Source organism: Hylobates moloch, unplaced genomic scaffold (genome assembly GCF_009828535.3).
Source record: "Hylobates moloch isolate HMO894 unplaced genomic scaffold, HMol_V3 SCAFFOLD_20, whole genome shotgun sequence".
Lineage (NCBI taxonomy): Eukaryota > Metazoa > Chordata > Mammalia > Primates > Hylobatidae > Hylobates > Hylobates moloch.
In genome coordinates this window covers 52,472,809-52,484,956 of record NW_026652295.1, presented here as the reverse complement: position 1 = coordinate 52,484,956, position 12,148 = coordinate 52,472,809, and the positions used below count along the sequence as shown (strand labels likewise).

General features: G+C 40.6%; 1 protein-coding gene across 1 annotated transcript in view; it reads right to left on the bottom strand.

The window, feature by feature from the left end:
- Positions 1-11,894, bottom strand: part of FAM83B (family with sequence similarity 83 member B) — a 98,353-nt gene extending 86,459 nt beyond the window's left edge. The window contains exon 1 of the mRNA XM_032140716.1: positions 11,827-11,894. The gene's annotated coding sequence lies outside the window, so the exon portion shown is untranslated. The remainder of the gene's footprint in view (positions 1-11,826) is intronic.
- Positions 11,895-12,148: the final 254 nt, after the last annotated feature.

The following is a 12,148-nucleotide window of genomic DNA, read 5'->3' as shown; positions in this document are numbered from 1 at the left end:
AAGAATAACCAGAAATGCATTGAGTACTGTAAAATTAGGTAAATGGATAGATCTATATCAAAAACATAAATATTAATTCAAATGAGAACTTTGTCAGAAGAAGAAAAGCGGTATCAAGTGTCCCTGGGGATTCTCCGAAAAATTTGCATTTTTCATTGTTTATTATGTTAAAGTCATTCTGCAAACAGTTTCTGGGCATTTTCATTAATCATAACAAAATAAATTACTACGTCTTGTGTTTTCAACACAAGTAGTGATACAAATTAGCTATAAAGCATGACTTATTTTTTCTTGTGTTTCTGGTATCAGTTTTGTTATTATATAAACTTATTTCAATAGCAAGAAAAGATTAATTGGCTGTTAAAATAAATTATGGTTATGTATGTTTCGTATATCAATAAGGTGAAATTGAAGTAACTATATATTTCAGAGCAGTCCCTGGGAAGCTGAAGTCTATATTTTACAACTTGACAGAACAGTGTAAGGCTTAAGTTCATCCAATAAGTCATCCAAATATGAATCTAGATTCCTTTTTCAAGAAGAATGCATCCCTCACTCTACTCTAAAGGTAGACAAAACTTACAACAAGACGAGGATCTCCTTTTCTTGAAAATGTCGGATAGGTGGGGAAAATGACTTTTAAATAGTGACTATTGTTAGTGCCAATGGTATCTGAAAATCATTGCTGAGATACTCAGAAGACTAAGAATTTTCCTCAAGTGTCATCAAAGCTATTGATTTTCCCGTTATCAGGGTTTGGACTTGGGAGTTGCCATCTCTCTTTGCTCTTCTCTCATTACTCTCCCAGAATAATCCAGTCCCATCTTATATCCATGAATGACTTGCAAACCTCCAGACTTCACTGCTCCCTTCTCGTCTAGACTCACATATCCAGTTGGTTTGTGGACATCTTCCCTGGATATCCAACAGGTTTTCTTTCTTTACACCTAACATCCTGAGTTAATTTCCAACTCAGGATCTTTGCGCTAGCTGTTCCATCTGCCTGGAATGCTCCTTTTTTTCATTTCTATCTTATCCATATGCCACCTTCTCTGAGAGGTCTTCCAGACTACCCATTGTAGAGAGAACCCACCCTCTCCGCCATACTTAATCGTTTTACCCTGCTTTAACTTATAACACTTATTATGTGAAGTAAGTAAAATATTTATTTATTTATGTGCTATTTCCTGCGCCCCCTTCAGTAAAGTAACAGCTGCTTAAAGGCCACTCAGTCGGTATATTCTAATTTACCACTGGCCCCAACATGTTGGTTATTCCATATTTTGGATATCATCACTGTCTTGGATAAGACCTATTCTCTTCCATTACAAGTTAATTCAGTTCTGCCCTCATGGTATAATTATAAAGGAGAAATAACTAGAGATCTGTCGACCTACCCCTTACTTATTCACCTTGACTCTCCTCCTCCTCACTTCACAACACTCAAACATAATTCCCTGAACACCACACGAAGTAGGCTTCAGTCTCTTTCAACCTCAGTTTCAGAAATGTAGTATAATTTATAACAAAGACATATTTAGACAAAAACACCACAGGCAACAAGAGCCCCAAGGAGTGAAGTGCTGAATGTGTCATGTGCCCTCCTGTCCCACCTCTGAGTCTATTTAAGGCAATAAAGTCACTCTTGGTGCATGCTGACATTTGCAGAGTAAATGCTGTAGGAAAAATAATAAGTGTGTGTTCCAACACAAACTTTTAAAACGGCTTCCCAAATACATTTAACAAGGGTAGTGTGCCCCAACTATAAAACAGTGAGAAAGTCTATAAACAAAATGTCTTAAGAAAACATATTTTGCTTAGTTATGTTAGGAACAGCTTTTCGTAAAAAGTAAAATTGTTACGTACATTTAGTGGCAGAAAAACAGTCTCAGACTGTTATAAAGTAGAGGGTTAAAAACAGAAATAATTTTGTGCCCATTGTGTAAGTGGACACAAATTTATTTAGTTTGAATGCCAAATAATATTAAATATTAATAATATATCTAGCCTGGAAAGATTTTAGTTTTCACTTGGTTAAAGGGCCATATAAATAATCAGAATATCCAAAATAATCCCAATGCCTACCAATTCTTTATTAGTCGTTTCCCTTAGGATTCACTTTTCATCAAGCCTGCCTCGACAGCTGTATCACAACTGAAAAAAGTGCTTTTCTCTTTATGTTACCCCAGAAACTGCCAACAAATCTGATCAGAAAACTAGCCCACTCTAAGTTCAACTTTTTATTCTTTTCAAAATAACCTTTTTCGTTGGCTTCTTTACTTGTTTATAGAGCACTTGCACACAGGGAAGTTAATAAGTAAGAGATAAATAAAGAAATATATCTTTTAAATGTGCAAAATGCTGCTGGATTTATATAGACAGATTTCTAGGACTTGTGGGTTACATATGAACAGTAACCTGGTTTCTCAGCTTTCTCTCTCTATAATTGTGCTCAGTTCTTCTGACAGCGGGGCTAACTTGCAAGACTGCAATTCTGAGACAAAGCTGATGTTTATAGAACTCTGCTAGTCACAGTTACTTAAACCACACCTGAACCAGAAAATGCACCTGGTAGCTTATTTCACTTTCATTTGTCCTTAATGCCTATGTCAGCGTTAACAGTGAGGGAGAAGGAGACGACCTGGCCACATAGTATTGCAGCTATCCCTGGTTGACTTATCGCTCCGCACAATTTACACATGGGTGTGTATATGTGAGTCTATGAGTAAATCTTGCTTTTTCCACTGCTTCGCAGCTCGAAGTTCTAACTGATTTCAAAGACAGGGCTCCTCACTTAGTCTCTCAATTAAGCTTTCCCCAAAGAGTTGTGGCCATTATCTAGCAATTGCTACAACACTATGTATCTTAAGTGAAAAGACCTTGGCACCCTCTCCATGGAATCATCATTGATTATGTTATCTATACCTTTCTTCTCTTTGTTTCAGTTTTAACCATCCTCTATACAAATCAAAAATATTTCTCATATGTAATACAAAAGAAACCGAATTACTTGGGAGACAATGGAATTTCCACATTGTTACATTAAAATCAAAGATGATTCATTTCTTTAACTCAAGTAATTAATGATTTTATCAAATTATTTACTCTGTGTGTGATACATCCACACACATACTTAGGATTTCAAGGGCTACTGCCCCCACTTTTCGGTGAATCGTATTTTGGATTCACTCCAAATTTCTGTGGAATCACATTTTGGATCTAATGACCTTGGAGAGATTTAACACTCTTCTTTTCCTGTAAATGTCTTATTCTAATTCTTCCACATACAAGATTTCACATGCTAAATGGGAGTAAAGCCACTCCATAAACAAAATATAGAATTTCAAATAGTTTGAAGACCTTATGTTAATAACAGAGCTATGAGTATGGCTTTGAGTATGAACCAAAGGTGACAGATTGCTCAGATAATATACTGAGATATCAGTGGACATGAATTGGCCTAGTATCACACAAATAAGTGCTTCTGCAATAAACCACTTTCTATATTTCTTTCAATGTATATGGACTGATGTTTTTGTCTGACATTAACAGACATAGAAATTGTAGCCATATGCTGTAATTTTCAATTATATGTATAAGTGATCTCCTACCTAGCTCTTTTGACATTTGAAAATCCTGAACTTTTCTGCATGAGAGATTGACAGTCAAAACAACTTTAATAATTCCAGTATTTAATCCATCAATTACTAAGCATTTCATTTTACTGTATATGGGGCTGCCAGCATGTCAATATGCAGTTTCAATAATATCATTGTATTTCTTTTTACCGCGTATTTGCACACTTATTTCAATATTTTATTGCAATTTGAACTTATAGTCAATTTTGAAAACTGGAAAAATGAAAATTCTGAAGTTAGTGACAGGATGTTTATAATTTGGATACAATGAAAGCAAAGATGAACTTCACCGTACATGCCAAAAGGAGCGACTCTTTGGTCTTGATCAGATGACCATTGCACACGTGTTCTATTGTGAAGAAAAGGAACAATTTTTTAAAAGTATAAAATGCTAGAAACATATTGTTGAATATTGTTCTTACAATGTTTAAAGAGTAATCAATCGTCAATTGTATTTATATTTTAGCTACTAGAAAATAAAATTTGCCTTGTATTAGAAAATAAAATTTAACTTTCATAACTAGGCATACATTGAAGATAATGCAGGTTGGGTTCCAGACACCACAATAAAGTGAGTATTGCAATAAAATTAGTTACACAAATTTTTTTGGTTTCCCAGTGCATATATAAGTTATGTTTACATTATACTGTGGCCTATTAAGTGGGCAATAGCATTATGTCTAAAACACCAATGAACAACCTTAGTCAAAAGATAACTTGTCCCTAAACAAATGCTAACTATCAACTGAGCCTTCAGCAAGTTGTAATCTTTTTGCCAGTGGAGGGGCTTGTCTTGAGGTTGATGGCTACTGGCTGATCAGGGTTGTGGCTGCTGAAGGGTGGGTGGCTATAGCAATTTCTTAAAATAAGACAATAACGAATTTTGCCAGAAAGACTGACTCTTCCTTTCACAAACAATTTCTCTGTAGCATGCAATGTTGCTTAACAGTAGTTTACATATGGTAAAACTTCTTTCAAAATTAGAGTCAATCTTCTTAAATCCTGCTGCTGCTTTACCAACTAAGTTTTTATAATATTCTAAATTCTTTGTTGTCATTTTAACAATGTTCATAGCACCTTCACCAAGAGAGTAGATTCCATCTCAAGAATCCACTTTCTTTGCTCATCTATGAGAAACAACACCACATCCATTAAAGTGTTATCATGACACTGAAAACACTAAGCCACACCTTCAGCCTCCTCTTCTAACTCTATTAAGAGGTCCCTTGCTATTTCCACCATATCTGCAATTACATCCTCCACAAAAGTCTTGAACCTTTCTAAGACATCTACAAGAGTTAGAATCAACTTCTTTCAAACTGCTATTAATGTTGATATTTTGACCTCCTCCCATGGATCACAAATGTTCTTAATGGCATGCAGAATGGTGAATTCTTCCCAGATTTCCTATTTATTTTGCTCAGATTCATTAGAGGAATCACTTATCTGCTGCAGCTATAGCTTTATGAAATGTCTTTTTAAATAATAAAACTTAAAAGTCAAAGTCACTTCTTGATCCACGTGCTACGGAACAAATGTTGTGTTAGAAGGCATGAAAACAACATTAATCTCCATCAGATCTCTTAGGTGACCAGGTGCACAGTCTATAAGCAGTAATATTTTGAAAGGAATCTTTTTTTTCTGAGAAGTAGGTCTCAACAGTAGGCTCAAAAAGTCAGTAGACCTTGCTGTAAACAGGTGTGCTCTCATCTGAGCTTCGTTGTTCCATTTGTAGAGCACAGGCAGACTAGATTTAGAATACTTTTTAAAGACCTTAGGCATTCTGGGATGGTAAATGAGCAGTGGCTTCAACTTAAAAGTCACCAGCTGCATTAACCCCTAAAAAGACAGTCAGCCTATCCTTTGAAACTTCGAAACCAGGCATTGACTTCCCCTCTCTAGCTCTGACATACTAGATGGCATCTTCTTCCATTAGAAGGCTGTTTCGCCTACATTAAAAATGTGTTGTTTAGTGTCACCTTGTTCATCAATTATCTTAGCTGGATTTTCCGGATAACTTGCTTCAGCTTCTTCATGAGCACTTGCTGCTTCACTTTGCACATTCACATTTTGGAAACAGCTTCTTTCCTTAAACCTCAGGAACCAACCTCTGCTAGTTTCATACCTTTCTCCTCCAGCTTCCTCATCTCTCTCAGCCTTCACAGAATTGAAGACAGTTAAGGTCTAGCTCTGGATTAGGCTTTGGCGGAGAATGTTGTTGCTGGCTTGATCTATCCAAGGGTGTCTAATCTTTTGGCTTCCCTGGGCCAAAAAGGATTATCTTGGGCTATGCATAAAACACACTAACAACAATAGCCAATGAGCTAAAAAAAAAAAAAAAAAAAAAAAAATTGCAACAAAAATCGCATAGTCTTTTAAGAAAGTTTACAAATTTGTATTGGGCAGCATTCAAAACCGTCCTAGGCTATATACGGCCTACAGGCCACAGATTGAACAGCCTTGAATTCTAGACCGATAAGATTTTCTCCCTATCAGCAATAATGCCATTTTACTCTCTCATGATGTGTGTGTTTACTGGAGTAGCACTTTTAATTTCCTTCAACAACTTTTCCTTTGCTTTCACAATTTGGATAATTGTCTAGTACAAGAGGTTTAGCTTTTAGCCTATCTCAGCTTTCAACATGACATCCTCACTGAGATTAATCATTTCTAGCTTTTGATTTAAAATGAGGGCATGCAACTCTTCCATTCCCTTGAACATTTAAAGGCCCTGGTAGAGTTATTAAGTGGTCTAATTTCAATATTGTGCCCAAGGAGCGGGAAAGACACAGGGGAATGGCCAGTTGGCAGAGCAGTCAGAACATACACAACATTTATAGATTAAGTTCACTGTCATATGTGCATATGATTTGTAGCACCCCAAAAAAATTACAAGAGTAGCATCAGAGAACAATGATCACCAAAAAAGATAATATAATAATGAAGAAGATAAATGTCATGCGTCCTTAGGGGACATCTCACCCCACTCTTAAGGACAACGTAAAAATAAAACAAAAGACAAATATTGTGAGAATTACCAAAATGTGACGCGGAGACACAGAGTGAGCATGTGCTGTTGGAAACATGGCACTGACAGACTTGCTTAAGGCAGTGTTGCCAGAAACCATCAATTAGTAAAAACACAATTGCTGCAAAGTACAATAAAGCAAAGCGCAATAAAACGAGATATGCTTCTAATTTTACTTGTACAGATTTTTAGAATACCAAAGTAGAGAATTGTGCTGATAAAGATGACAGACAGAAATAAAGAACTGTAAATAGGCCAGGCACGGTGGCTCACACCTGTAATCCCAGCACTTTGGGAGGCCGAGGAGGGCGGATCAGGAGGTCAGGAGTTTGAGACCAGCCAGGCCAACATAGTGAAACTCCGCCCCTACTAAAAATACAAAAATTAGCCAGGCATGGTAGCGCCTGCCTGTAGTCCCAGCTACTCGGGAGGCTGAGGCAGGAGAATCGCTTGAACCCAGGAGGCAGAGGTTGTGGTGGGCCAAGATCGCACCACTGCACTCCAGCCTAGGCAACAGAGTGAGACTCTGTCTCAAAAAAAACAAACCAAACCAAAACAAAATGTAAATAAATAGGTAGTTCAACAGATGGTGAAATGGACAAATAAATAGAAGTATGAAATGAGAGATAAGAAAGAAGAAAGATGAACGGGTAAAAAAGTAAATCAGAAGGAATCAGAAGGGATGGATAAAAAGAGAAGGGAAGTGAAGAGAAAAACATAATGAGAGGGAAGAGAAGAGAAGCATAAAAGAAAAAAAAAGGAAGAGAAGGGACAAAAGCAGGATAGAAAGGATGAGATGTGACAAAAGGCTGAAAAGGCGAATAAAGATGAAAATGGAAAGGAAGGGTTGAAATTAAAAAAAAGAACCACAGGGGAACACTGTAAACAGATACTTACTCTAAAAACAACTTAGCTATGTTGCACTCATCTTTAACAAATAACTCAGAAGTTATATTTGAGAAAAATATAGCCCTTTTTTTTTTTTGAGACAAGTCTCACTCTGTCGCCCAGGCTGGAGTGCAGTGGCACGACCTGGGCTCACTGCAAGCTCCGCCTCCCAGGTTCAAGCAATTCTCTGCCACAGCCTCCCGAGTAGCTGGGATTACAGGCACCCGCCACCACGCCTGGCTAATTTTTGTATTTTTAGTAGAGACGGGGTTTCACCATCTTGGCCAGGCTGGTCTTGAATTCCTAACCTTGTGATCCACCCGCCTCAGCCTCCCAAAGTGCTGGGATTACAGGTGTGAGCCACCATGTCCAGCCGTTAAAATATAGTACTTTAAAAACATCTGTTGAATGAGTCTTATGAGACTAGGTATTTGGAGTAACGTGCTGTTAAGAATTAAAGTCATCATTGCTAGTGTGTATATATAAATGACAGCCCAAACATCTTATGTTGAGTTATTCTATTACCACCATTGAGATGGAAGATGCCACTCTTTAGTGCTTTGAAAACTGCCTTTTCTTCTCCAAGTAGTAATGTTTATGTAATCAAAGAAGGAACCTGATGTTAAATAAAGAACGAAAACCCTTTGAAATGAAAATTTGGCCAAAGAAGTGGAAATAATAAGCTTCACAGTGATACTGTGGGGAAACCTTAGTTAACATCATTTTATGATACTCTCAATAAGAAGTGATCACAGAGAATTTCAGAGCAGTGTGGGTGGGACATAGTCTAAACCTTTCACAATACCAGTGAAAAACCTGCAAGCCTAAAGAATGTTAATACTTTGTCAAAAAACATGACTATCCCAGGGCTGCTAATGTTCAATTTCACAAATGATTAATGAACACAAACAACGTCTGCTGTGACCTTCAGAGAATAGGAAGGAACTACAAAAATCGGTGGACTTGATCCATTTATTTATTTGTGTACTTAGAATTGTCATTAGGTCCCTAAACTGGAAGCTTCCTAAGATCCAGGAATATATTTTTACTTTCCTACCCCTGGAGAGGAACATATTGCTTGGCAGATAATGGTCAATAAATATGTTTAATCAAAGGGATAGCATAAAAGAGCACAAAGTTAAAGCCGTTAGATAATCATCATCACTGCATAAATTCTCTATAAACTCTTCAACATAGGCCCCTGCCAGTAACCTGGAGACTACACCTGACTCTATGTCAGTATGCAAGAGAGGCTGACCATGACTACTTTAAGTTTCCCACGGACCAGTAATCTACAAATTATTTAAAGACACAGCTGAAAAGATAAATGTCATGCGCCCTTAGGGGACATCTCACCCCACTCTTAAGGACAACGTAAAAATAAAACAAAAGACAAACTGGGTAGTAATTAGATGTCCCCAGAGGAAAAGTTTCCTACCATTCATGACCATGTGATTCCAGGACTTCCCAACACAGACAGCATGCCCAATGAATATCTCTCATATTTGGATCGTCTCTCCACCAAGGCTCACCTTCCTTACAGCATCACAGCCCCTGAAAACATCCTTTGCCCCCTCTATCATACACCCCTACCTTCTGTACATGTTAGCCCCCTGCCTCCTTAGTGCACCCTCCTCCCCAGTGTACAGCCCACTTGCCCCCCACTCCACCTCACCTCCACATATATCCTTTCCACTGGAGCCTACCATTTCCCCCAGCTCTTGTCTCAGGAGCCCGCAGCACTCAGCCTCCCAATCCCCTTGGGAAGCCTGCTCTACCCTTAGGGGCCAGGATACTTCTAGACAGTGCCCATGCCCATTGGCAGACCTCAGTGGGAAGGAAGCTCCCACTGAAGGCTCTAACACATTTTCTCGGAGAAATGTTTTGGCTTTGATTCTTGATGGAGTTTAAGTGCTATTTGTACAACTTTTTATCTACGGCATCCTTAAAGCTGGGTTGTGAATAACCGTCATTTAGAACTCTGTTTCCACGGGGGAGCGGATGTATTCTGATGTTCAAATGATAAATTCAACAACAAAATTCTAAAATACATTCCATCTCCAGATCAGAAATTAAAGGAACAAAAGCACATTTCAAAATGAACAAAACATTGCGTTTAAAAAGCTGAATTGTGAAACATCCATGGGACATTCACATTTTGCAACTTATAAAGGGACAGACGTGCAAACTTACCTAACCAGCTAAACAAGGACAACTTGAAATTTTACCAATAATTAATTAAATTAAGCTAAGTGGCCTCTTTTCAAAAGGTCTCCTCCAACCAGATTTATGTATTAGAAGAGTCCTGCTTTGATGGGATCACAGTTTCACCCCAAGATTCTGGACACTTAAAAGTATAATAACATTACATTTTGGCAACTCAGTATTGTATAATGTAATTAAATGGGAAACTAAGTAGGTGAGTTGCTGCAAGGTGAGTCATGGTCAAGAAAATACTCAGTGAATGAACCTCCACCTTAAACTATAAAGAACGGTGGACGCTAGAGGGAATAAAATAGAAAGATTAATAAAATTAATTACTTCATCCCAAAAAAGTTTAGCCAGTTAGCGTCATAAACTCAAGGGCATAAACGTAAAAGACATCACTGAGTCAGCACCAGAGGTGTGGTTTGTCTCCATCTATACAATCTCTTTCAGCAGCTGTTCAATTGGTACTGCTTCCCACAATAAATTCTCAGCATCTGCGGTCTAGAGCCTGCCAGCTTTAAAGGCAGGATCCACCCAGCCCCTTAGGCAGGCTCTAGAGGGTGTAGCCAGCACCCTCAATAGGTGTATACCCGACGTGTGCCTGAGCCCTAAAGGCAGGGGGTGGAATTTGCAATTGGAAGGTGTGGGGACTTCTACTTTTCTGGGAACTACAGGAAGACAGAGAGAAACAAACGCAACAAAGACCTGCACTCCCAACCTTCCATCATTCTGTTTCACATTATTCTCATTCTCCAATCATTTTGAGCCTCCCACCGCCACCCCCACCCCCCCCAAAAAAAAACAAAAAACCCCAGCTTTCTCTTCTAAGTCTATTTCATCACTGTCTCCCTTCCTGTTGCTTGTCAGCAATGATTCAGCCTCAGTCATGGATTTCCTCGGGGCTCTTGCACTTGTTAGGATGAGAAAGGGAAAGAAGGGAGGTGCCTGCCAGTAACCTAGCAAGATGTTTGTAAATGGGAATTTGGACATAAGCTGTTGGGCATTAAATTCTAGCCTCAATTGCTTGCCACCCGCACACCTTCTTCTTAAGTGTTCTGGCCGCCTAAGCTCTCATTTCCACTTCTAGGTCAGAGAGACTCTATAACCTCACCACTCCGAGTATAGACAACATGCTCACCTGTGTTCCCATAATCTCCCAGCCTCCTCCTATAAAGCACTGTTGTCTCTTTACATACCTATGACTCCTGCAATGAACACAGGCACATTCTCTGCCTCTTCACTCACCTTATACAGGTAAGTCTCCCAACATATCACACAGAACAGGCCAAAAGTCTCCAAGTCCCGTTCCAGAAGCAATCTGCTCTAGGCATACTCTCCTCTTCTAGATCACTCACCACGATCTAGAGCAGTGGTTCTCAAACTCTGGTAGGTACAGGCTCTGCTGGAGAACTGCTAGGGCCCACAGACCCAGACTCAGGCCGACCCAAGTTTGAAAACCACAGGTCGCTACCAGTCTGTACTCAGAAACGGGATCCTGTACAATTAAGAGGTTGTGTGAAAAAAACTGTCTTTTCAAGTTCTGCTCCCCACTCAGGATCTAAAGAACACCCACGCCCCTCAGCGACCTAAGCTCTCCCACTTTTTCCTGGAACCCCCCACCCCCACGCCCTCTGCTTCCACCCTGGACTTCCTCCCACGAGACGTTTCCCAGCGGTCTCTCCTCCCGCTCCGCCTCCCGGGGTCCTCGGCGCACTCCTACACTGGAAAAGAGGCAACAAATCCAACGTCCACAAGGGGCGGCGCCTGTCCTCTGGGGACCCAAACCGACTCCGCCCGAGACAACTTTTCAAACTTCTCAACTCACTCGCACCCCCACGACAATGAAAGAAACGTAGAAAAGACTGAAGCAACGGAGCTCTGCACCCTGGGGAATTTCCAATCCCGCGCGCGCTCTCCCAAGGGGGAGGCCCCTATCCCTCCCGTCCGCCGCGCCGGCCAGTGGCGGGTGAAGCCCCGGGCCCCCCCAGCACCCCGAGCACCTCAACCCTGCACCCGCTGGGGTCCCGTCCGCCGAGGTCCGGGACAGGGGAGCCCAAACCCCACTTACGGCCAGGAGCGCCCCAAGCCGCGCGCAACCGCGCCCGCCGCACCGCGCCCGCCGCCGAAGGTTTGCCTCCCAGGAAGCAGCAAGCGCCTGGGCGCGGGCAGGGAGGGGAGGGGAGTTACCTGCCCAGCGTCAGGTCGGCGGAGGGAGGCTGATTCCGGCCCGAACCGCGCCTCCCCGAGACGAGGTGCAGCGCTAGAGGGGGCGGGAGAGGAGACGGGTTACAACAAGTCCCAAGTCGTGGCACGCCAAACCCCGAACAGCCAGAAAGCGCTCGGAACCTGTCTGAACTCAAACACCCAGCCTTTTCCCAGCGGAGTA